The following is a 26,240-nucleotide window of genomic DNA, read 5'->3' as shown; positions in this document are numbered from 1 at the left end:
TGGGTCTCAGGCAAGGGAAGAGAGGAAGGCGGGAGGTTGGGGGGATTCGGACTTGTGTTGAGGGGGACAGGGGGAGACTGGGAAATGGGCATGGGGAACAGAATTTTATGCAGAGCCAGGAGCAGCAGCAGATGCAATGTAGTGAGTGGGAGTTTTTTAAAATTCATTCATGGGATGTGGGCGTCGCTGGCAAGACCGGCATTTATTACCCATCCCTAACTGCCCTTGAGAAGGTGGTGGTGAGCCACCTTCTTGAACCGCTGCAGTCCGTGTGGTGAGGGTGCTCCCACAGTGCTGTTAGGAAGGGAGTTCCAGGATTTTGACCCAGCGACGATGAAGGAACGATGATATATTTCCAAGTCAGGATGGTGTGTGACTTGGAGGGGAACGTGCAGGTGGTGTTGTTCCCATGCACCTGCTACCCTTGTCCTTCTAGGTGGTAGAGATCATGGGTTTGGGAGGTGCTGTCAAAGAAGCCTTTGCGAGTTGCTGCAGTGCATCTTGGGAGTGGCGCCAAAAGAGGAGCAGCCAGTAAAGGGGTGAGTGAAACCTGGGGACTTTACTGTGGCTAAACAGTGAAAGATTGTTTCCACTGGTGGAATGGGGAATAAGGGAAGCGAGGCTGAGGATTCTCACTGGAAGAACCAAGGATGAAGGGAGAAGAAAGGTTCTTGAACTGAAGGATATTAGCCCAAAGGATACTTCACCACCTGTGGCTTTTGAGGTAGAGACGAGAACATCATTTAAAAGGGATTGGGGTAAATATTTGAAAGGGAGGAATATAATAGGATCTACAGGGAATTGGGTTACAGGAGAGATGCCAGCACCTGCACAGGTGCCGGGGCCGAATGGCCTCCTCCTGTGCTGTAATTTCTATTATTCTGCAAAAACTCTCCTTTCTTAAGTCCAAGCCCAAGGAGTGGTTTAGAAATGTTGATGCTGAACTGACTTTAGAGAACTGGCCAGTTTTGACGTAGAAAGTCCAAGTACAGACCAGCTCTGACTGAGGCTCCTAGTTCAGAGTGTCATTTTCACACAGAACCAGAGTCCAAACCAGAATCCAAGGAGATAGGGAGAGAGATCGGGCCTGTAAAAAGTGACGTCAACTGGGGAGCCTAACCGCAGCGTGTGCAGTACGGGGGATTATGGCTGTAGTTTCAGAATGTCAGGGCATCACACCTATTACTACCAGTTAGATATAGACTATCAGTGAGTTATTGTATTACTGTTGGTTATGAGGGGAATCTGAGTGTTACCAATTATACTATTAGTTATCAGTGCAATTTCAGTGAGTTACTGGTGGAATCAAAGTTTCTCTTACCTCTGCTTTCTCCTCTGCAAATCGTTCCCCCACCTTTGGTTTTTTCTCTTCCCCACCCTCAGTTTCCCTTCTTTATCTGCTCACTGATGGCCTCCTGGTTCTTGGAACTTCTCGCACATCAGCTGCTGGTGCGAAACCACAAGCAAAGATACTCAACGACAGGGGACCCAACCTTTATAAGGTAAATGCAATAACATTTGCAGGTGTCACATGACCATATATCACGTGGTCAGATGGCACGTGATCAGACATCACATGGTCAGACATCACGTGGTCAGAAATGATGTGGTCAGAACGCCATGTGATCAAACCTCCAGGAATGCCTCCAAGCAGAGTTGGCAACCCTATGAGAACTGGCTGGACCACATCAAATGTTATTGGGCCTCACTTTCATCTGCCAAAACCACCCATAACTCCAGAATCATCCTGCAGAGCAAAGGTAATCCCAGCTTCTTTTAGACAGAAAGAATGTAAAGGTGGCGCTGTGATCCAGAGCAACATTTGCAGGGAGATGAACTTGGCGAAATGGCAGCGCACATTTTTCATCCTTTAAAATGAATAGGCAGAAAATCACGGGGAGTGCACCCTGATGTCCCAACATGTGCTTGCTATGACCACCGTGCCTAAGAATAGACTCCCTCTGCTGGATACATATGTAATTACATAATTAAGTCTTCAAATACTGCAACAACCTGCATTTATACAGTACCTTTAACATAGTAAAACATCCCAAGGCACTCCACAGGAGTGTTAGCAGACAAAATTTGACACTAAAGAGATATTAGGACAGGTGACCAAAAGCTTAATCAAAGAGGTAGGTTGTAAGGAGCGTCTTAAAGGAGGAGAGAGCGGTAGAGAGGCGGAGAGGTTTAGGGTGGCAATTCCATAGCTTGGGGTCTAGAAGGCGCGGCCACCAATATGGGGTGTAGGAAATCGGGGAAGCACAAGAGGCCCAAATTGGAGGAATGCAGAGTTCTCCAAATTTGAGCTTATCCAAAACTCTGCTGCCGCACCAAGACCCGCTCACCCATTACCCTTGTGCTCTCTGACCTACATTGCTTCCTGGCCTCCCAATACCTTGCCAAGCCACTTCAGAGAGCAGTTAAGAATCAACTACATTGCTGTGGGACTGGAGTCACATATAGGCCTGACTGGGTAAAGCTTCCTTCCTTACTAAAGGACAGTAGTGAACCAATTGGGTTTTCACGACAAACCGATAGCTTCATGGTCACTTTTACTGATACCAGCTTTTCATTTCTAGATATTTTAAACTGAATTCAAATTCTCGCACTAGTGGGATTTGAAGTAGTCCAGTTATATAACCACTACACTACTGTAACCACTCACTAAACAGTTCCCCAAAAATGCACAGAATGTGGTCATGTCAGCTGTCTAACTGCTACAAAAATAACAAGGTAGGGGCCACATATTGCTTCCAATATAGATCAGGTTAAATGTTTTGACACTGAGAATTGCTTTCAAAGACTGTGTTGCGTTTGATGTACTGCAGTGCTACCTATGGATTTTCAGCTAGGATTAGTGCAAATTTCTTAACATTAAATCATATGTAAAATTAGACACATACATAAGGAAGATTTTTTGAGGGGGTTATGTACTCCCTTCTCCATCTAAGGGGGTGAAACAGGTGAAGGGTTTCCAGCTCACTGCCATTAAAGCTCTTCACCAGTCAACATTGAGTTGAATTTTCAGGTGTCACCTGTTAGGCCCTTAACAGATGAATTTTCTCGGGCACTGAAGTTTTTCTCATTGTTCAGGAGACGCTGACCAGGTGGGTGGTAATTTCTAATACAGGATTGAATTTCCCCTTCCCTGATCCTCATGCCTGGGAAGAGATCTAGGGGCCTCACATGCAGCCACTACAGATTAGGAATTCATGGATGCAAACTTTTTCCCAAAAAGACATGTCCACCGCCCAAAGCACCCGGCAGTGGTTGAAACATTTCCATGACATCATTTGGTCATTCAGCCCATCTAGCTCATCCTTCCATAGAAACCTATAGGCCCCCTCATTGCAGCATCCAACTACCAGATGAATGATTCCAGGCTTCTTGCCTCTACGCCCCAAGCTGAAAACCATTCCGGGCATTAAGCACTCGTTGCGTGAAGAAGTGCTTCTTCCCTTTTGCCAGAAAAGAAGTAAAAACTGACCAACAGCTGGTAAAAAGCTGATACAGCCTAAAGAGCTGACAATTCAAGAATGGCCCTGGTTTGTCTGCTCGTCAAAACATATATTTATACTGGCTTGCAACGTAAGTATTAGGGATCTCCAACATATCTCATTTGTATTGGAGGAAACAAAAAGAACAAATACATGAGAACTTCAAAGGGGAATACAAGAGCAGAAGGCACAAAATTGATTTTTTGCAGCTTCTCAAACATGCTCTCCCACAGGTACGGTAGCATAATGGTTACATTACTGGACTAGTAATCCAGAGACCTGGACTAATATTCCGGAGTCATGAGTTCAAATCCTGTCACGGCAGGTGGGGAATTTAAATTGAATTAAATAAAAATCTGGAATATAAAAAAAACTAGTATCAGTAATGGTGGCCATGAAACTACCGAATTGTCATAAAAACTCATCTTTTTCGCTAATGTCTTTTAGGGAAGGAAACCTGCCGTCCTTACCCGGTCTGGCCTATTTGTGACTCCAGACCCACAGCAATGCGGTTGATTCTTAATCGCCCTCTGAAATGGCCTAGCAAGCCACTCAGTTGTTCAAGAAGATGGCTCACCACCACCTTCTCAAGGGCAATTAGGGATGGGCAATAAATGCTGGCCCTGCCAGCGACACCCACATCCCATGAACGAATAATAAAAAAAAGGACATTTGTGACGCTTTATTTAGTCTATTTTTCCACCATTTTAGAATCAACACTGAACTCGGGCAATGCAATTTTTTCATTGGGAAAGGGAGATTTTTTGAATTTTATTGACAACTATCATTTTGCAGTGGATTATTCTTTTCTTTATATTTTAACACCTCTTTCCCAAAATAACAGCAAATAATCTATTTCTGAGAAATAATTTAAAATAATTTTTTCCTTTAAAAAAATTGTCTAATGGCAAATCGGCGATTGGAACCCTGCCTTGTTGACCAGGGGACAATTCTACTCAGGGCAGCAAATTCACAATTGTACACAGTGCCTCCAACCTCATGCATGTGCCAAGTTGTGGTACATTCTTTTTGGGAATGGGGGGTGGTTGGGTTGGGGGACTGATACCTCAGAAACATAAGAACTTTTACATTAAAATGGCGCATTCTGGTTCATTTTAAATACTTTTTTACTTAACAATTGATAGATTTTTAATCTAAAAAGGGAAAACAAAGGATTTTGGACCACTACTTTTCCCAAAGCTGTAACATCCAAACCCCACCCAGCTCCTGTTCAAACATACTCAACCTCCTTCAGACCCACTTTATTCCCTCCAACATCCCACCCTCTTTTTATGGACACTCTCTCCTCCTGCAACCTCGCAGTACATGCTCGCACACTACCATTCTCAGTTCAAGCTGGCACTCCTCTCTCTCCTCAACCTCCAACATTCATGCTGGTACTCATCTCCCTCTCTACTCTTCTCCCCCCAAACCAATTCAAGTTTCTATTCTCCCCCTACTCTTTTCCTCCTCCAAACCCCTCAGTTCAAGCTGACACTTCTCCCTACCTCAAAGCATTGTTCCTGGCTTCTCCCACCCACCTCCAAGCACAGCTTTTGACTTTTCCTAAATCCCCTCCCAAAGCACAATTCTCAGTTACTTCCTCCCACTCCAAAGTACCAGTTCCAGCTTATTCCCTCCTCCATTCCAAAGCACTGCTGCTTCTGCCCCTGCAAAGTATAATTCCTGGCTTTTCACTATTTCCAGCATTTCCCCACTTCCTTTTCCCATTTCTTTCCCCATTTTCCCTTTCCTCTTTCCACTCCCCCCCCCCATTACTTACCCTTTTCCCTTCCCCATCCTCTCCCCTTCTTCTCCACTTCACCTTCTCGATTTCCCTCTCCCTTCAATACTGCTGCTACCTGAGTCCTGCTACTACTTGAAATGATTCCAGCTGTTATATACTGTAGACAGGAAATCCTGTTCTCACAAGAATTCTCAAGTGTAGTAGGCAGTTATCAGAATCCTTTCAAATAACAGCAAGGACTCGAATAGAAGCAGCATTGATGGGAGACAGGCCACTGATTTTCGTATGCAAAAGTGAACAGTTGGCATATGTGGTCCTGACCTTTAGCAGTTTGTACCAATGTCTCCTTGTCCTGCAGTCATGATTTAACTTGAAATAGCACTCAAGATTAACCTTTTTAGAAAGAAAGAAAGAATTTGAATTCATATAGGGCTCAATTTTACGGGGAAATTGCGGGTGCGTTGGGGGCTCCAAAAATCCCATTCGGGTTCGGAAGCCGGCTCCAACCCACCGACTTCCGAGTTTCCCAGGGACCACCTTGTGTGCGCGCAGGTGTCCCGAAACCGGAAGTCCCGCCGGCAATTAAAGCCAGCGGGATGACAGTTAAAGAGCCAAATGTACCTCATTGAGGTACTTAAGGCACGTTACCTGTGACAGATTACATGGTTAGAACTATTTTTGAACTTACCTGGGTGGATTGCCCACCGCTTCAGATTCATGCCTGGTGAAACCAGAGGTAAAGGGCCGAATCAAGGAAAAAGAAACTAAACAAAGTACATCAAAAACCACTGCAGGAAGTTAAAACACAAAATCAACCTACCTTTCCACCCTGCGTAGATGTCCGATGTCTCCCTCCCCGATCTCCCCCTCTTCATCCCCCCCCCCCCCCGATGTCCCCCTGATCTCCTCCTCTTCACCCCCCCCGATCTTCCCCTCTCCCCCAATTTTCCCCTCTCCCCCAATTTTCCCCTCTTCACCCCGATCTTCCTCTCTCCCCACCGCCCCCCTCCACCGATCTTCCGTTCCAGCACCGGATATCGTCTTGCGCTCTCCCTTTCTCTACCCCCCACCTCGTGTCGCAGCTCCTGACAGCAACCAGCCTGTCAATCAGGAACCCGGAGAGGACGTTAGTCATCACCACGTCGGAAACAGTAAGTTTTGTTTATTCGGGTTTGCCACGCGCACCTTACCCCCGCTGCCAACCCGCCACCATTTCAAAATTGAGCCCATAGTGTCTTTCACGACCTCAAGACGTCCCAAAGCACTTTACAGCCAATCAAGTATTTTTAAAGTGCAGTCACTGTTTAATGTAGGAAATGCAGCAGCTAATTAGCACACAGCAAGGCCCCACAAACAACAATGAGATAATGACTAGATAATGATATTGGTTGAAGGATAAATATTGGCCAGAGCACCAGGAGAACTCCCCTGCTCTTCTCCAAATAGTGCCACCTGAAAGAGCAGATAGGGCCTCGGTTTAACATCTTATCCGATCGACAGCACCTCCAACAGTGCAGCATTCCCTCGGTATTGCACTGAAGCGCAAGCCTGGATTATGTGCTCAAGTTTCTGAAGTGGGACTTGAACCCACAATTTAGTGGCTTAGAGGCGTGAAGTTCTACCACTGAGCCAAGGCTGACACTTTAAAGGGTTAACTGTACCTGGGCTTTAAATTTAAAAAAAATAAAATGTGGAAAAAGAATGGGATGCTGCAAATTAAACAAACAGCTGACAGTTTAAATATATACCGAAAATAAGCAGAGCCAAAATTGAAAAAGTCACCCAAGGGTATTGAATGTATTAATGTATTTGGCATTGAAGGCTAACTAGGATATTGTCACATTTGATCCTTTGGCAATGGTATGAATGACTTGCTAGTCATTTGTCAGTCCTGGGGGCAATGTGAGATCAGTGCTGGAAACCAATAACTTATTTTCATGTCACTGACCTTTATGCACTGGATTCAGTTACTTTAATTTTTTCTATCGTGTGGGAGAACTGGCAGCATAATGTTAGTGGGCAGTATTTTTTAGATTTCTAACACTAGTACAGCACACATTAACCTGAATTTTCTAATTGAGCATGAATCAGAGCTGGAGTCTGATTTGCACCTGCCCAATGCAATGTGACCATTATTTCCAACATCCGGCTCATTATCATTCTTTGGGCAAGCTTCCGGGTTCAGAAATGCCTCTGATTTTGAACTCGCCTCATGGGGATGGGAAATAGCAAGCTGCTGCAATAAGTAAAGGCCTGCAGCAGCTTAAAGGGGCAAGCATCATCAGAATTGTTTGTGCTGAAGAAAAGAAAGTTCAGGTTTTCAGGAGGGCAAAGAGCCCTCGTCCTCAGATGGAACAATGGAACTGCTATTAGAGGAAGTGAGGCAGACGTGTGGGATTCTTGTTTCCATGTAGTGCTACAGGGCTCCAAAGGAGAACTCCATAGAGGCAATGGAAGGAGAGGGCCAGAGCAGTGAGTGTCAACTCTACCAACCCGTGCTTGGCCAGGCAAAAGTTTAATGACCTTACCAGGTCAGGCAAGATAAGAGAAGCTGCCACCCTTTCCCAGGATACCTTGCACTAAATATTGTCTGTCGCTTACAATAAACTTCCCCTCACATTATGTTAAAGTACTTTAATTGATTACCATCAATACCCAATGCAATGCACACTGATGTCACCGTAATTTCCAGCGTCAATTTCATTATCATTCTTTGGGCATGCTACAGGCATCAGAAATGCTATTGATTTGGAGCTCACCTTCAAACTGAAATGTTCCTTCAATCACACCTTCACATGCATTTGCCACACAAGTAGCCTCACATGGAATGTAATTGCTTGTTACATACTCCTGTCATCATACTGATTATGGGTTGCATGCTGACATTTGGGTTTTACTGCATGTCATGGTAAGAAATGGTCATTCCTACCATTGCATTTTTCTTCAGGGCAAGACTACTCATAAAACCCAATAGAGAGAGCTGTGATAGCTGGTATACCCCTCTCTCTGTACATCCAACCTATGAGGAAGAAATGCTGCAATTCCTGGGAACAGAAGAAATAGAGGGTGCTGGAGCCAAGGATGTCGGAAGGCAGCTGTGAAATTGTAACAAGCTTTTGCTTCTCTTCTTTCATACAAATTCATTCATTCTGTCTCTCTTTCTTTCTCTCTTTCTTTCCTTCTCATCCCATTGTACCGGCCCAGGGAAGTTAGAGAACCAAAGGGTAAGTCCACTGGGTGGCAGACAGCGCACGAATGAAGATGAACAAATGAGGAGGAGAACATTGCTCTTGGAGAGCTAAGTTGCAAGTCCTTTGGATGAAGAGCATGAGGATCGGGATCTCATGGGTCCTGATTTTAAAAGAAGGATATTCATTATCGTTTACTCTGTTTTTTGGGGGGTTCATCCGCTGAAGTCACAAAATTTCAGTTCCATGGATTTCAAATCCTGCATAATACTGTCATTGTAGAACATCTAATGTTGGCTTTGGAGGCCATGCCAAACAGACGGCTTTAGAAGGAGGGGTCCGCTAGCGATATGAGCTGAATATTGGAAGCTGGACTTGCAATCCTCCAGTCCACCATGGAGTGTATGGTAGCTATAGAAATATCTCAAGCTGAGGCACCCATGACAGAGGCCTTAAGGCAGTCTTTGTGTCTTCCACTGGTGCTCAGACTGTTGCTACAAGGCCTGGGCTGCCTGATTGGAGCTTTTCTGTTCTCTCCATAGATGCTGCCTAAACAAAAGGGAAAGGTCTGTAATAGAGTGGAGGGCACAAGTAATTAAATGACAAAAGGGTTGATGGTGCAAGGCAAAAACAGGTGATAATGGGACAAACATGGAAACAACTGATGGGTCCAGAGGAGGTGTAAATGATTATGGAATGTCCGGGAGAAATTGGGAGTGTAATGGCTGGAAAATGACATTGGACATGTTATGAGATCACTCCCATGTTCCTTAAATATTGTTATGAAACCTTTGCCTTTTTTTAGGTGGGACTTCTGCCACCTTCTCCAAGACGTATCAGAAACTGAGAGGGACCCTAACTGGGCAGAGATCCATTGACATGCCTTTATTACTTCTAGACTTGATAATTCTAATGCTCTCCTGGCCAGCCTTCCATCTTCCACCCTCCATAAACTTGAGCTCATCCAAAACTCTGCTGCCCCTATCCTATCTCGCACCGTCTCGATCACCCATCAACCCTGTGTTCGCTGACCTACATTGGCTCCCAGTCCAGCAACGTCTCGATTTTAAATTTCTCATCCTTGTTTTAAATTCCCTCCATGGCCTCGTCCCTCCCTATCTCTGTAACCTCCTCCACTCTACAATCCTCCGAGATCTCTGCGCTTCTCCAATCTGGCCTCTTGCACATCCCCGATTTTCATCACTCCACCAGCTGTGCCTTCAGCTGCCTAGGCCCTAAGCTCTCGAATTCCCTCTCTAAACCTCTCCAGCTCTCTAACTCTATCTCCTCCTTTAAGACGCTCCTTAAAATCTACTTCTTTGACCAAGCTTTTGGTCACCTGTCCTAATATCTTCTTTTGTGGCTCGGTGTCAAATTTTGTTTGATAACGCTCCTATGAAGTGCCTTGGGACAATTTACTACGTTAAAGGACCAAAATAAATGCAAGTTGTTGTTGATATGATCTCTGTCCACTTTTACAATTTATTATGCCTGTTTGTACCTGTTTGTAGGGTGCTATGGATACAAAATTAGCTCCATTGTACTGGGAAAGGTTTAGAATTTGGATTCATCAGGTAGAATGAATGGGAGCTTTGAAGGTTGTTGCATACCGAGAAGGGTCTATAGTTACATATTTGTGGAGGGAAGGGGGATAATAGAGACAGGACCGCAGTGGTCAGATTTCTAAGTTAAGACAATATTTCCTGTATGATAGTGTCAGGAATATCTCTTTTAGCTAGCAATAAGTTGTCCTGTGCACCCACTTCAGGCTGCTGCTACTTATTCCTCTTTCTTCCTAACTAGATTAATTGCAACTATAAGACACATTTCATTCCCATGCATTCTACTACAGGCACAAGGTAGACTAGTTGTTTTATGAAAAGACAATGGGGACAAAATAGATCAATGTCAGTAGCTCGAAACTGGCTCATAGCAAATCGGCAGCCAATTTTACATTGACTTCAATAGAAAAGAAAATTGGGTGCCATGTAAAATAGGCTGCCAATTCTCTATGAGCCCGTTTTGAGCTACTGGTCATAGACCAACTTCACCCCCAATGGCCCTAAAATTCCCCAGGAGTTCTACCCATCTTCTGACTTAACTTGATTATTTTAAGCCATTTACACCAGTTCCCTGTAGGTTCTACTGGTGTCCTGCCAGAGTTACAGCGGGACCTCTGGACCCATCTTTTGTTTCCATGTTTGTCCCATTATCACCTATTTTTGCCTTGCACCAGTAGAATCCCCAAAGAATTTCAGGGTTAATACGACAGTGTCAAAATTTGAAAACAAATAGGGATGGCAAGGATACTTTAGAGTAAAGAGGATAAAAGACTTGAAAGGTGCCAATTTGAACCCCATTATGTTAGGGACATTTACTACGTCCAGTATACCTGAGCACTCAATAAGGAGGTACCAAGCAGGTTTTGTCAGAATTAGGAGCGCTCACAGGACATGTCATTTTTCATAGAAAAGAACTGAGGCTATAACGTCCTACTCGTCAAATGTTTTACAGGAATAGTTTTTGCATGCATTTATTTTCATCTTGTACTCCATTACAACGGAATCCAAAGCCAGAGTCAAGGTGAGCTTAATTGCACCATATTACTCATTAAAACTATAGTTCTCCTCACCCTCCTTCGGACATAGTCCCATAGTTAGGGATGATCTGTTGTCCTAAAAAGAACGAAGAGATTTGATGACTTGCACTGTCTAGTCTTCAGTTGATGGTCTGGCTATTGAAAGAGAGTACAGTGCTCAAAATCTATTGCTACATATAATTGATACCATTATTGCCCTCAGAATGTTGAGTAGAATGGGCCCATACTATCCGGAGTTTAGAAAAATGAGAGGTGATCTCATTGAAACATATAAGATTTTGAGGGGGCTTCACAGGGTAGATGCTGAGAGATTGTTGCCCTGGCGAGAACTAGTGGGCATAATTGCAGGATAAGGGATCGGCCATTCAAGACTAAGATGAGGAGGAATTTCTTCACGCAGAGGGTTGTGAATTTTTTGAATTCTCTATGCAAGAGGGCTGTGGATGCTGAGTCATTGAGTATATTCAAGGCTGAGATGGATAGATTTTTGGACTCTAGGGGAATCAAGGGAAATGGGGATCGGGTGGGAAAGTGGAGTTGAGGTCAAATATCAGCCATGATCTGATTGAATGGCGGAGCAGCTAGAGGGGCCGTATGGCCTACTCCTGCTCCTATTTCTTATATTCTTATGTAAAGCCAATTGCACGAAAGGTTTCTAACAGCAAATGTGGCAGTTAAATTGACTTTAAAAGTAACACAGCAGGGATAAATTAATTATCTTCCTGGATTAAACACATGACGCACAATACATTTCTTTAAGGTCAGCAATACTTCATTTGAGTCAACATGATTTCAAGGTGGTTTATTACCTTCATGTAAATGCAGTATTAGAAGAGACGGAAGAGTTAATTAACTTTTTCAACTTCCCACAGAAAGCAAAGAAAATGGTCCAGATTTTGCAGGAGCGGGGCATCTCGCGGAGTTCTCTGTTTGTTGGACTTGTTTGTGCACATTTAGGTTTTAAAATTTTTGCCCACAAAGTTGCTGGAAGTGTGAGCTGATAATGACGCAGTGAGGGCAACAGGGCATCTGGGACCTGAGTGGACGATGGGAAAAACCATGAGATTCAAGGATTGAGAAATAAACAGAGGAAGGATTGAGAAGGAGGGTGAATTAGAGAGGGTGAATTCAATGTCAAACCATGTACAGAAAGAGAATTAAAGGGAAGGAAAGAAAGATTGGATTAAGAGAAAGCTAGAAAAGAGATAGAAAGGAAAAGTAAGAAAAGAAATGTAAAAATTTTAAATTTGACATTTTAAAAATCTCCTAAAACAATTCACAACCTGAAGCAATGAGATTCCACACTTATAATTAGTCACTTTCTGTGCAAGAGAGGTTGATTGGCAATCATCAACAATTATCACATCGTTTACTAGACTTAACTTTCTGTGGTGAGTTTAATGGGCAATATATGTGCAAATGCAGCAAATTCATGAAAATCACAGGGAGGTTAAGTGCAAAGCTAGTGGCGGAGTGGTGCAAATAGGCCAGCAACTTGTGGCGATTTGCAATTCATGGGCTATCTCTTCCTTGCTCCAATTTGCTGGCCGATTTGCGCATTAATAACAGCGTGCGTTGTTCATATGCTGTTATTTTTTCAGCAAAATCTGGGCCAATGTTTCCTTTTCAAATAGCAATAATCCAACAACATTTTGAAACCACTTTAAATTTGTGGGGGAAAAAAGAGACTTAATTCGTAAGGATTGATTATATTATAAATGAGAACCCATTATTATTACTGTTATGTTTAAAAATTAGAGAAAAAAATCAACAATATTTGACTGGATTTCCGAAGAAACCTGGCAATAGATGAACTGTAAGAGTGATTATCTAAAGATGCCAGTATTCTAATGATTATCAAGATGTGAAAATTCTGATTATTTTGAAGAGGTTGGAGATAATGCCACATCATAAGGTAAATGCAAATGAAAGAAGAGAGTAATAAAACTAACCTAGATGTTGTTTGCAGTGCTAGCTCTCCAAAAGAACGGTGCAATAACTGCAATATCTCTTCAATTTGAGGAAATTGGATTGACCTTTCTAAACAGTCACTTACTGTATGTAGACTTCCTCCTAAGTATTAGAAAATGCTGAATGAAAATAGACAAATGGACTGTGAGTCAGTCGCTGACAAATACTAGGACCTGCATCTGCATTTATATCAATATATTAGATTGTCACTTCATCGTAGTCTGCGAATTAAATCTGTTATTGGATGGTGCCACTTAATTAAAAAAAAATACATCGCCATGGCAAGAACTAGTCGGTGAATCATTGTATGGAAAGAAGATTGGAGAAACAAAGTTTATTTTTCTAAACAAACTACTATAAATTTGAAACCATTTAGCACTGGGTAAATATAACTTTTTTCTTCAAGCTGTGCTTCATTTTAAAGAAGGGGTCTGTGCTGTATGAAATGGGTATGACGCCTGACTGCCAGTAGAAAATAGTCTGGGTCTGCACTTAGATTTGTTTTACATAGTGTGCACACATTTGAATTCAACATCAGTTGAAATCAAGCATCCAATGCTGAAATTGTGATTTATATCAGCTCTGATATCTGGATAGCTGTATGGGCTGGGTAATTCCCCCGCAAAATTGACTTACTGTTGTTTGAAAGGAGAGCTTATGGTTGGAGTCCTGATGAGGAAAAGACCGCCACCATTTTGGGGTGATGGATTTGTTGACAGCTGCTTTCAATCCCATGGCGGTTTCAATCTCCATCTCAACTCCCCTTGCCCTCTCTCCTTAGAGTCCACTGTCCTCCTATCTTCCCTAAACCTCTTCCTCCATAAGATCTCTAATTCCTTTCCTATCTCCTGTCATGCCCTCTTTGAGCTCATCTCATCCATGAGACCCATCTCCTGCTCCTTTGACCCTATTCCTACAGCGCTGACCACCCAATTTCTCCTCCTGGTCCTCATGCTAACTTACATTGTAAATGGTCACTGTCCTCCTCCCTTTCAAAATTGCAATCATCACCCCCTCTTCATAAAACCCACACTCAACCCTTCTGTACTTGAAAACTACCATTCCATCTCCAAACTCCCTTTCCTCTCTAAAGTCCTTGAACGTATTATTACCTCCCAATTCCATGTCCATCTTTCCTTCAAATCCCAGTTTGAATCTCTCCAATCAGGCTTCCGCCCCGGCATAGCACCAAAATGTTGCTAACCATAGTCACAAATGGCATTCTTTGTGACTGTGACCATGGTGCATTATCCTTCCTTGTTCTCCTTGACCTCTCTGCAGTCTTTGACATAGTTGACATCCTCCTCCAACGCCTCTCCTCCTTTGCAGACATGCAGTCAGCTTCCACATGTATGCTGATGACACCCAGCTCGATCTCTCCTCCACCTCTCTCAACCGCTCCACTCCCTCTGTGTTGTCGACCACAGTTTTGCATGAACTGCAATTTCCTCGTTAAATATTGGGAAGACCGAAGCCGTCTTCTTTGGCCCCTACCACAATCTGTACCCTTGCCACTGATTCCATCCCCTACCCAGTCACTGTTTCTGGAAATCCCTCCCAAAACCCCTTTGCCTCTCCATCTCTCTCTCCTCTATTAGATCCCTCCTTAAAACCTACCTTTCCTAATGAGGAAAAATTTGTAGGGCTATGGGGAAAGAACAGGGGAGTGGGACTAATTGGATTGTGTCAAAGAGCAGGCACAGGCATAATGGGCTGAATGGCCTCCTTCTGTGCTGTATGATTCTATGATCTCCTTCTTTGGCTCGTTATCCATTTTTTTGATTATGCCTCTGTGAAGGGACTTGGGGTGTTTTTCTACGTTGAAGGGTATATAAATGCAAATTGTTATTGTTATTACTGTTGCTTTCAATTCCTGCAAAATGAATTGCAGGAAACTGAGTACCAATTACTGTTGACTCACTCACTTTACATGAAATACCCAATGGGGACTAAGACTTATCAGTACTAAGTGGGAATTAATGGCCCCGATACCAACGAGGAAATGGGAACGGAGCAGGGGCTGATATCAGCCGACGAACGTACAACATCGTGGGGTGTGTGGGATGTCCGATTTCAACGGGGATGCCTCATTATCAGTTTACTTCCGGGTTTCGCGTCTCCAATGCATGTGAGCGGGCATGATGTGGACCCGCATGATGCAAATTCGCCTTGACTATTTGAAGATCCAAGTTCAGAGATGAAACGGAGAAGGAGGTTTGCAGAGTGTGATATTAAAAAAGCAGCCAGGAAGTGGAAAGATGACTGAGGGAAGAGGAAAGGCTGTGCCCAGATTCTCAGATACATCTCTGGGTGTGCTGCTGGGGACAGTAAGGAGCAGGAGAGAGGTGCTGTTTCCAGTCAGTGGGAAAAAGAAGCCTGTTGCCACCACCAAGAAGGCCTGTCTGGAGGTGACAGAGGAGGTCAGCTGTAGGAGTGTCGTGGGTTCAATGCTGCAAATGGTTCAATGACCTGATCAGGTGAGGAAAGGTGAGCATAAGACTATATTCTCCGAGATCCTGCATTGCACCGCCTCTCACTTTGTCTTGTCAGTCCTACTGCATTTGCACCACTCCGCAGCCCCACATAACTCTCATCACGACCAATCGGAATGACCAAAGAATCAATGCACCTCCTGTCGCCCTCACTTCCTTGGCATGCTCAGCTCCTGTCTCCTCCCTCCACCACTGCCAGTGACCGCAATCGTCATATCATCTCGCACGACCTCAGTCACATCCAAGCACGCTCATCACACATCCTGAAATGGCACCATTAACACAATCCGCGAAGGCATGCCACTCACACTCCTTATTCATGAGCCTGATTCTCACCTTCACCATTTGCACTGCATCCATTGGATGTACACATTCCTCAGAGTCACTCATAGGTGTGTCTTGTCACCCTTGCAAGAGAAGATAGTGCAAAATGCGAGGGAGAGCGCGAGGACCAGTGGAGGACCCTGAGACATAGTAGAGATTTCCCCAGCGGAGGAGGAGGCACTTGACATCAGTGGGATATCAAGCTCCCTCAGCATTGGTAATGGCAAGGCTGGCAGTCTAGCAGAGAAGGGTGAGAACATTAATCTTTCATACTCGCATCTCCCACAAAGCAACTTCACTTTCAGTGGAGCTCAGAACATTGACTACTCTTATGAAGCGTTTCATTTGCAGATCAACATCCACAAAGTGCCATTATTTATTATCCCTTTCTTTTCTCTTCCAGGGCCATTACATAAAGCTCAAGAGGTCCTGATGGGACAAGGCCAAGGGTCCTCAGAGGAGCTGATACCTTCTGAGGGTGCACCGTCACATGACACAGGTGTTGCAGGCACATCCCAGAACCTCGGTTGGTCCGTGTAGACAGGTTACTTGGTTACTTTCAAGTGAGCAAGGGCAGAGAATGGTGGAAGCGACAGTTGATGAGATTATGCATCGGAAGGTGCCGTCCTCTCCAAGCTCTGCTGATCAGGACAGAGATGCAGACCCCCTGGGGCCGGCACTGAAAAGAAGAATGCTGGAAGCACAGCAGCAACTGCCAGGCTGTCCACAGTAGCAGAGAGGATGGAGGAGTCCAACTCAAACATATGAGGGGTGATGACACAGGGCTTTTCAACTCTGCAATACACAATGGAGTGTATGGTAAGCTCTATGGAAATTGTACATATGAAGCCATCATGTGCTGCATTCAGGCTCAGATGGCGGCTGTGCAGACTCTGACCACGCTAGTCTCGACCGATCTTGTTAAGATTGTAGAGAGACTAAATCGGAGCTTCCAAGGCATTCACCGATCTCCACTCTGTTCTCCTGCAGACACGGAGGTCAGATGTGCTGCTGCCCCAGGGGAGGGTGGATGACGAAGTACAGAAGTTTCTCAGAACATCTGTGCGTCTCATCCATTGCCACCCTCTCAACCAATACCCAAGATGGTGCCTCCACTCCAGTTGGTCCACACTGCCCCTGCACAAGTGCAGGAGGAGCGGTCAGTAGCAGGGCCCTCACGGGCTCCAAAACCCAGAGGTCATTGGCCAAGAGCAACTCAAGACACCAAGAAAGTTGAACAGTAGCCTTCCATCATCTCTGCTGTAGTCATAGGGACAGCACCACGTGGAAATTTTAGGCATTGGACGAAAAAGAAAATATAGATCACCGAGGGTTAACACATGAGTATCATATTTTTGTTTTGTTAATCCAATTAATTTGATCACTATTAGAAATTTGTTACACACACCATTCCACTGTCTCCCATTATTGAAGGCAGACTGCACAGTGAGATTTTAATTTAATGGGTGTGGAAGGTGGAGAGATGATTTGAATCTCACAAGTTGGGGGATGTTGGACCAGTGCATTGAGGGTCACATGACTGCTTGGATGAGGGGGTTGTGGTTGGTGAGGCAACAATGATGCAGTTGACATTGGTCTAACTGAATCGACGTGCAATTAAAGCATCTCTTGCGGGAATATGTTCAGGTGACCATTCCTCCGGGTCCCCATCACGTCCATTATCATTGTTCTCATCTGATGAGGAGTCATGAGCACCTTCTTCATCCTGTGCCTCCAGGCCTTTTGTCTGTGCTATGTTCTGTAGGATGTAGCATGCAACAATGATCCACGACACCCTGGCTGGACTATACTGTAGAGAGCCTCCAGACCCGTCTGAACTTTAACTTCAGCATTCCTATGGCTTGCTTGATAATGCATCGCATAGTGATGTGTCTGGCATTTTGTTATTCGTTCATGGGATGTGGGCGTCGCTGGCAAGGCCAGCATTTATTGCCCATCCCTAATTGCCACTCGAGAAGGTGGTGGTGAGCGGCCGCCTTGATCCGCTGCAGTCAGTGTGGTGAAGGTTCTCCCACAGTGCTGTTAGAGAGTTCCAGCATTTTGACCCAGCGACGATGAAGGAACGGCAATATATTTCCAAGTCGGGATGGTGTGTGACTTGGAGGGGAACGTGCAGGTGGTGTTGTTCCCATGTACCTGCTGCCCTTGTCCTTCTAGGTGGTAGAGGTCACGGGTTTGGGAGGTACTGTCGAAGAAGCTTTGGCGAGTTGCTGCAGTGCATCCTGTGGATGGTACACACTGCAGCCACAGTGCACTGGTGGTGAAGGGAGTGACTGTTTAAGGTGGTGGATGGGGTGCCAATCAAGCGGGCTGTTTTGTCCTGGATGGTGTCAAGCTTCTTGAGTGTTGTTGGAGCTGCACTCATCCAGGCTCCTGACTTGTGCCTTGTAGATGGTGGAAAGGCTTTGTGGAGTCAGGAGGTGAGTCACTCGCTGCAGAATATCCAGCCTCTGACCCGCTGTCGTAGCCACAGTATTTATGTGGCTGGTCCAGTTAAGTTTCTGACCAATGGTGACCCCCAGGATGTTGATGGTGGGGGATTCGGCGATGGTAATGCCGTTGAATGTCAAGGTGGTTAGACTCTCTCTTGTTAGAGATGGTCATTGCCTGGCACTTGTCTGGCGCAAATGTTACTTGCCACTTATTAGCCCAAGCCTGGATGTTGTCCAGGTCTTGCTGCATGCAGGCTCGGACTGCTTTATTATCTGAGGGTTGTGAGTGGAATTGAATACTGTGCAATCATCAGCAAACATCTCCATTTCTGACCTTATGATGGAGGGAAGGTCATTGATGAAGCAGCTGAAGATGGTTGGGCCTAGGACACTGCCTTGAGGAAATACGATGTGGAGATGCCGGTGATGGACTGGGGTTAACAATTGTAAACAATTTTACAACACCAAGTTATAGTCCAACGATTTTATTTTTAATCCCACAAGCTTTCCTTGTGGGATTAAAAATAAAATCGTTGGACTATAACTTGGTGTTGTAAAATTGTTTACAATTGAGGAACTCCTGCAGCAATGCCCTGGGGCTGAGATGATTGGCCTCCAACAACCACTGCCATCTTCCTTTGTGCTAGGTATGACTCCAGCCACTGGAGAGTTCTCCCCCTAATTCCCATTGACTTCAATTTTACTAGGGCTCCTTGGTGCCACACTCGGTCAAATGCTGCCTTGATGTCAAGGGCAGTCACTCTCACCTCACCTCTGGAATTCAGCTCTTTTGGCCATGTTTGGTCCAAGGCTGTAATGAGGTCTGGAGCCGAATGGTCCTGGCGCAACCCAAACTGAGCATCAGTGAGCAGGTTATTGGTGAGTAAGTGCCGCTTGATAGCACTGTCGACGACACCTTCCATCATTTTGCTGATGTTTGAGAGTAGGCTGATGGGGCGGTAATTTGCCAGATTGGATTTGTCCTGCTTTTTGTGGACAGGACATACCTGGGCAATTTTCCACATTGTCGGGTAGATGCCAGTGTTGTAACTGTACTGGAACAGTTTGGCAAGAGGCGCGGCTAATTCTGGAGCACAAGTCTTCAGCACTACAGCCAGGATGTTGTCAGGGCCCATAGCTTTTGTTGCATCCAGTGCACTCAGCCGTTTCTTGATATCACGTGGAATGAATCAAATTGGCTGAAGACTGGCTTCTGTGATGGTGGGGATATCGGGAGGAGGCCGAGATGGATCATCCACTCGGCATTTCTGGCTGAAGATGGTTGCAAACGCTTCAGCCTTGTCTTTTGCACTCACGTGCTGGACTCTGCCATCATTGAGGATGGGGATGTTCACAGAGCCTCCTCCTCCAATTAGTTGTTTAATTGTCCACCACGATTCACGATTGGATGTGGCAGGACTGCAGAGCTGTGATCTGATCCGTTGGTTATGGAATCGCTTAGCTCTGTCTATAGCATGTTGCTTCCACTGTTTAGCATGCATGTAGTCCTGTGTTGTAGCTTCACTAGGTTGGCGCCTCATTTTTAGGTACGCCTGGTGCTGCTCCTGGCATGCTCTTCTACACTCTCATTGAACCAGGGTTGATCCCCTGGCTTGTTGGTAATGGTAGAGTGAGGGATATGCCGGGCCATGAGGTTACAGATTGTGCTGGAATACAATTCTGCTGCTGCTGATTACTCACAGCACCTCATGGATGCCCAGTTTTGAGCTACTAGATCTGTTCTGAATCTATCCCATTTAGCATGATGGTAGTGCCACACAACACGTTGGATGGTGTCCTCAGTGTGAAGACGGGACTTCGTCTCCACAAGGACTGTGGGTGGTCACTCCTACCAATACTGTCATGGACAGATGCGTCTGCGACAGTTAAATTGGTGAGGACGAGGTCAAGTAGGTTTTCTCCTTGTGTTGGTTCGCTCTCCACCTGCCACAGGCCCAGTCTGGCAGCTATTTCCTTCAGGACTCGGCCACCTCAGGCAGTAGTTGTGCTACTGAGCCACTCTTGGTGATGGACATTGAAGTCCCCCACCCAGAGTATATTCTGTGCCCTTGCTACCCTCAGTGCTTCCTCCAAGTGGTGCTCAACATGGAGAAGGACTGATTCATCAGCTGAGGGAGGACGGTAGGTGGTAATCAGCAGGAGGTTTCCTTGCCCATTGTATCTCTCCTGTGGTTGAGTGGCGGCGTTCCCTATTGTGTCATGAGCCACGCTTGAAGGAGGCATCCTTTGTCCTGTAAGATTTGTTCCAGGTGGAAACATTGTGCGGACTTTTGACTGCCACAGTATGAAGGCATTGTGACAGCTCCCCAGGAGTTGTGCGCAGACCTGCATGATCCTCTTTTTATGGTTGCAGATGAGCTGAACATTGATGGAGTGGAAGGCCTTGCAGTTCACAAATCCTCCTGGCTGGTCGGGGGCGGGGGTGGGGGGGTGCTCTGATTGTCATGTGCGTGCAATCTTTGGCCCCTGCACCTGTGGAAAGCTTGCCAGAGATGTGAACCCTAAAGCTCGCTCTGTCTGACTGTCTTCATCACACGGAAACATTGCACATCTGTTGTCCCTGGAAAATAATCCATCCGTCACCTGCCTGAGACATTTGTGTGCTGCCAACTGCGACACCCTCGATATGCCTCCTGTCGCAGCATGGGAGGAGCCGGAAGCAACGAAATTCAGGGCAGTGGTTACTTTAACTACCACTGGCATGGCATGGCCGCCAGATCCAGCTGGCAGAAGTACTGCTCCTCTGAGAAGTCAAGGAAACTCAGTTTACTTGACTTCTCAGAGGAGCAGTGTTGTATTGGTATGGCCTTGTGCAAGCACGAGCCCTCTGTTGCTGCTTTCTCCACTGCCCACCTGCAGCTCCCTCCTCAGCTCGCTCTTGCTACTGGTGCCCCTCTTCCTGCTCCTCTTCATCAGTCCAGAACAGTGAAGCAATGGCAACACCCATAATAGACTTCTCCCTTGCCAACTTCAGAGTCACCATGAACTGAAACACCTTTGCGTGCACAAGCTTACACATGGGAAGTTAAGCACCGAAAGAAACATCCTGCCAATCCCAGCCTCCGTTTCCCTGGCGACCTTGCTGACCCACGGGAAACCCATGCTGGAGTATTTAAAATCAATTCGGAGTCCTTATTGCATCATAGGACCCCAATTTAAATATATTCATTACCTTCCTGCCTCTCCAGAGCAGGCCACTTGTCAGACCCGCTGACAGCCGCCATGGAAAATTGCGGCGGTAGCATCAGCATCGAGTTGGGGGCAGATCGAGCAATTTTCACATTTTAACCACCCGCCCGGCTGTTGGGGGGGGGGGGGTGCGGTTAATGTCGAGGCCAAAGTATTAGGTAAGCCGGGTGCAAATGGAGAAATAGCTTACCTCTCATTTGAAGAAAGGCCCACAAATATTTGCAAAATGCTACTTAATTTATACCTATATATAAAAGAAATTACGTACTTTTGTTCTAATTTCAGACATAAATCAAAATAATTTTGTAAATAAATTTCTCCTATCAATCCAATGACAGTAGTGACCTGTAATTACCATCATGTTTTGTGTTCATTCAATTGTTGCTTTTGTGAAATAATGACATCCCTCATTGAGACAAATATACAGTCCCCACCGCTTACACCGTACCCCCTTAACACAGGCAGCCGCCTGTATTAGGCAAATAACGGCAACCATTTGCCATTACCATGAGAACCAATTACAAAGGCGCTGCTTATGAAGCATTAAGCACACTGGCTATTTCCAGCAGTTCTTCGCATCTCACTAATCCCCTGTACAGTATTTACCAATGTGTGATATTCACTTTTTATACCCAATAAGGACTCCAGGAAGCATCAGTGCTGCCACATGTCTCTCCCACAATTTTCTCTTTGCTGGCAGACTCGCATTTTCTGTTGGGTGCTTCTTTAGATCAGTACCACAATAACAACAACTTGCATTTAAATAGCGCCTCAAAAGTAGTGAAATGTCCCAAGGCCCTTCAGAGGAGCATTATCAGACAAAATTTGATACCAAGCCACATAAAGAGATATCAGGACAGGTCAAAGAGGTAGATTTTAAGACTCTGTTCCATTATGTTCTGCCAATTTATGATGACTTGGGAATTCTAAATAATGTGAACCATTTTAAAAGCTGTTGATATCCCTCTAAATCTCCAAGTAACTGAAGCAATTTCCTGTAGTTTTACTTAAAAAAGAGTAAACTGATGGATCCTTTAAATCCATAAATCACACCACTGCCAGCAGCGATAAAAGTAGCATTAATTCATGAAATTCACAATCGCTATTATAGAATCATAGAATCATAGAAGTTACAACATGGAAACAGGCCCTTCGGCCCAACATGTCCATGTCGCCCAGTTTATACCACTAAGCTAGTCCCAATTGCCTGCACTTGGCCCATATCCCTCGATACCCATCTTCCCCATGTAACTGTCCAAATGCTTTTTAAAAGACAAAATTGTACCCGCCTCTACTACTGCCTCTGGCAGCTCGTTCCAGACACTCACCACCCTTTGAGTGAAAAAATTGCCCCTCTGGATCCTTTTGTATCTCTCCCCTCTCACCTTAAATCTGTGCCCCCTCGTTATAGACTCCCCTACCTTTGGGAAAAGATTTTGACTATCGACCTTATCTATGCCCCTCATTATTTTATAGACTTCTATAAGATCACCCCTTAACCTCCTACTCTCCAGGGAATAAAGTCCCAGTCTGTCTAACCTCTCCCTGTAAGTCAAACCATCAAGTCCCGGTAGCATCCTAGTAAATCTTTTCTGCACTCTTTCTAGTTTAATAATATCCTTTCTATAATAGGGTGACCAGAACTGTACACAGTACTCCAAGTGTGGCCTCACCAATGCCCTGTACAACTTCAACAAGACATCCCAACTCCTGCATTCAATGTTCTGACCAATGAAACCAAGCATGCTGAATGCCTTCTTCACCACCCTATCCACCTGTGACTCCACTTTCAAGGAGCTATGAATCTGTACTCCTAGATCTCTTTGTTCTATAACTCTCCCCAACGCCCTACCATTAACGGAGTAGGTCCTGGCCCGATTCGATCTACCAAAATGCATTACCTCACATTTATCTAAATTAAACTCCATCTGCCATTCATCGGCCCACTGGCCCAATTTATCAAGATCCCGTTGCAATCCTAGATAACCTTCTTCACTGTCCACAATGCCACCAATCTTGGTGTCATCTGCAAACTTACTAACCATGCCTCCTAAATTCTCATCCAAATCATTAATATAAATAACAAATAACAGCGGACCCAGCACCGATCCCTGAGGCACACCGCTGGACACAGGCATCCAGTTTGAAAAACAACCCTCGACAACCACCCTCTGTCTTCTGTCGTCAAGCCAATTTTGTATCCAATTGGCTACCTCACCTTGGATCCCATGAGATTTAACCTTATGTAACAACCTACCATGCGGTACCTTGTCAAATGCTTTGCTGAAGTCCATGTAGACCACGTCTACTGCACAGCCCTCATCTATCTTCTTGGTTACCCCTTCAAAAAACTCAATCAAATTCGTGAGACATGATTTTCCTCTCACAAAACCATGCTGACTGTTCCTAATTAGTCCCTGCCTCTCCAAATGCCTGTAGATCCTGTCCCTCAGAATACCCTCTAACAACTTACCCACTACAGATGTCAGGCTCACTGGTCTGTAGTTCCCAGGCTTTTCCCTGCCGCCCTTCTTAAACAAAGGCACAACATTTGCTACCCTCCAATCTTCAGGCACCTCACCTGTAGCGGTGGATGATTCAAATATCTCTGCTATTGATAACGGAGCAATGATAATTAACTTCTCACTGTTTCAGCGAGAGTATCAACGGAGTTGTGCAGAAGTCCCTGCAAATTATGGCACGGGAGTAAGTTATGACATGAGTCACTTGGACCATAATTTCCTCCTTTATTTCTGTAACTCCATCTTTGTAACCTCCTCCAGCCCTACAACCCTCCAAGATCTCTGCGCTCCTCCAATTCTGGCCTCTTGTGCATCCCCGATTTTCATCGCTCCATCTTTGGCCGCAATGCCTCCAGCTGCCTAGGCCCTAAGCTCTGGAATTTCCTCCCTAAACCTCTCTGGCTTTCTACCTCTCTCTCCTCCTTTAGGACGCTCCTTAAAACCTACTTCTTTGACCAAGCTTTTGGTCACCTGTCCTAATATCTCCTTGTGTGGCTTGGTGTCAATTTTGTTTGATAATGCTCCTGTGAAGTGCCTTGGGATGTTTTACTACGATAAATGCAAATTGTTGTTGTTGCTTATTTGCGCTGCAAAACAAGTCCTACAAAATAGATTACAATGGCACAGGTCACCAGGAAATTCCTGTCAATTAGTTCTGGGGTGGAAAACCAGCAGAAATGACTTATGCCCTGAATTGCAGGCCAGTAATATGAGTTGCTTCGATTTTAGGCTGCAGAAATGCTGAAAACAGTGAGAAATCTTGGGGTCAGAGTGATTTCTCTGATATGCTTTTACCGACAGTGGTTCAAGCATTTAAAAATAAACCTCTCAGGGTTATCACCTTCCAACCAAAGAAGTTATTGCATCTTCCTGAATTCCTTCATTTTCATTACAGCCATCTCAATGTTTATACCCCACAGGTGATAGTTTTGACAGTACAAAGTTCATTAACAGCCAAAATAAACAAACTGCCTGAAGCAAAAAGCAAAAACTGGAATCACAGACAGCACAATTCCATTTTAGGATTCCTGGTAGTTCTGAATTCATGGAGGCACTGAATTATGAATAAACAAATTACGAGTAAAATTAATATAAATGGTAGAACTAAGGTAACTTCAGCGTTTTTTTTTATTCGTTCATGGGATGTGGGTGTTGCTGGCAAGGCCAGCAATTATTGCCCATCCCTAATTGCCCTTGAGAAGGTGGTGGTGAGCCGCCTTCTTGAACCGCTGCAGTCCGTTTGGTGAAGGTTCTCCTACAGTGCTGTTAGGGAGTTCCAGGATTTTGACCCAGCGACGTTGAAGGAACGGAAATATATTTCCAGGTCTGGATGGTGTGTGACTTGGAAGGGAATGTGCAGATGGTGGTGTTCCCATGTGCCTGCTGCCCTTGTCCTTCTAGGTGGTAGAGGTCGCGGGTTTGCGAGGTGCTGTTGAAGAAGCTTTGGCGAGTTGCTGCAGTGCATCCTGTAGATGGTACACACTACAGCCACGGTGCACCAGTGGTGAAGGGAGTGAATGTTTAGGGTGGTGGATGGGGTGCCAATCAAGCGGGCTGCTTTGTCCTGGATGGTGTCGAGCTTCTTGAGTGTTGTTGGAGCTGCACTCATCCAGGAAAGTGGAGAGTATTCCATCACACTCCTGACTTGTGCCTTGTAGATGGTGGAAAGGCTTTGGGGAGTCAGGAGGTGAGTCACTCGCCGCAGAATACCCAGCCTCTGACCTGCTCTTGTAGCCACAGTATTTATGTGGCTGGTCCAGTTAAGTTTCTGGTCGATGGTGACCCCCAGGATGTTGATGGTGGGGGATTCGGTGATGGTAATGCTGTTGAATGTCAAGGAGAGGTGGTTAGACTCTCTCTTGTTGGAGATGGTCATTGCCTGGCACTTGTCTGGTGCGAATGTTACTTGCCACTTATCAGCCCAAGCCTGGACGTTGTCCAGGTCTTGCTGCATGCGGACACGGACTGCTTCATTATTTGAGGGGTTGTGAATGGAACTGAACACTGTGCATTCATCAGCGAACATCCCCATTTCTGACCTTATGATGGAGGGAAGGTCATTGATGAAGCAGCTGAAGATGGTTGGGCCTACGACACTGCCTTGAGGAACTCCTGCAGCAATGGGGCTGAGATGATTGGCCTCCAACAACCACTACCATCTTCCTTTGTGCTAGGTATGACTCCAGCCATTGGAGAGTTTCCCCCTTAATTCCCATTGACTTCAATTTTACTAG

This window comes from Heptranchias perlo, chromosome 1 (genome assembly GCF_035084215.1).
Source record: "Heptranchias perlo isolate sHepPer1 chromosome 1, sHepPer1.hap1, whole genome shotgun sequence".
NCBI classification, from domain to species: domain Eukaryota; kingdom Metazoa; phylum Chordata; class Chondrichthyes; order Hexanchiformes; family Hexanchidae; genus Heptranchias; species Heptranchias perlo.
The sequence above is the reverse complement of the archived record's forward strand: the minus strand, read 5'-3'. Positions refer to the sequence as shown.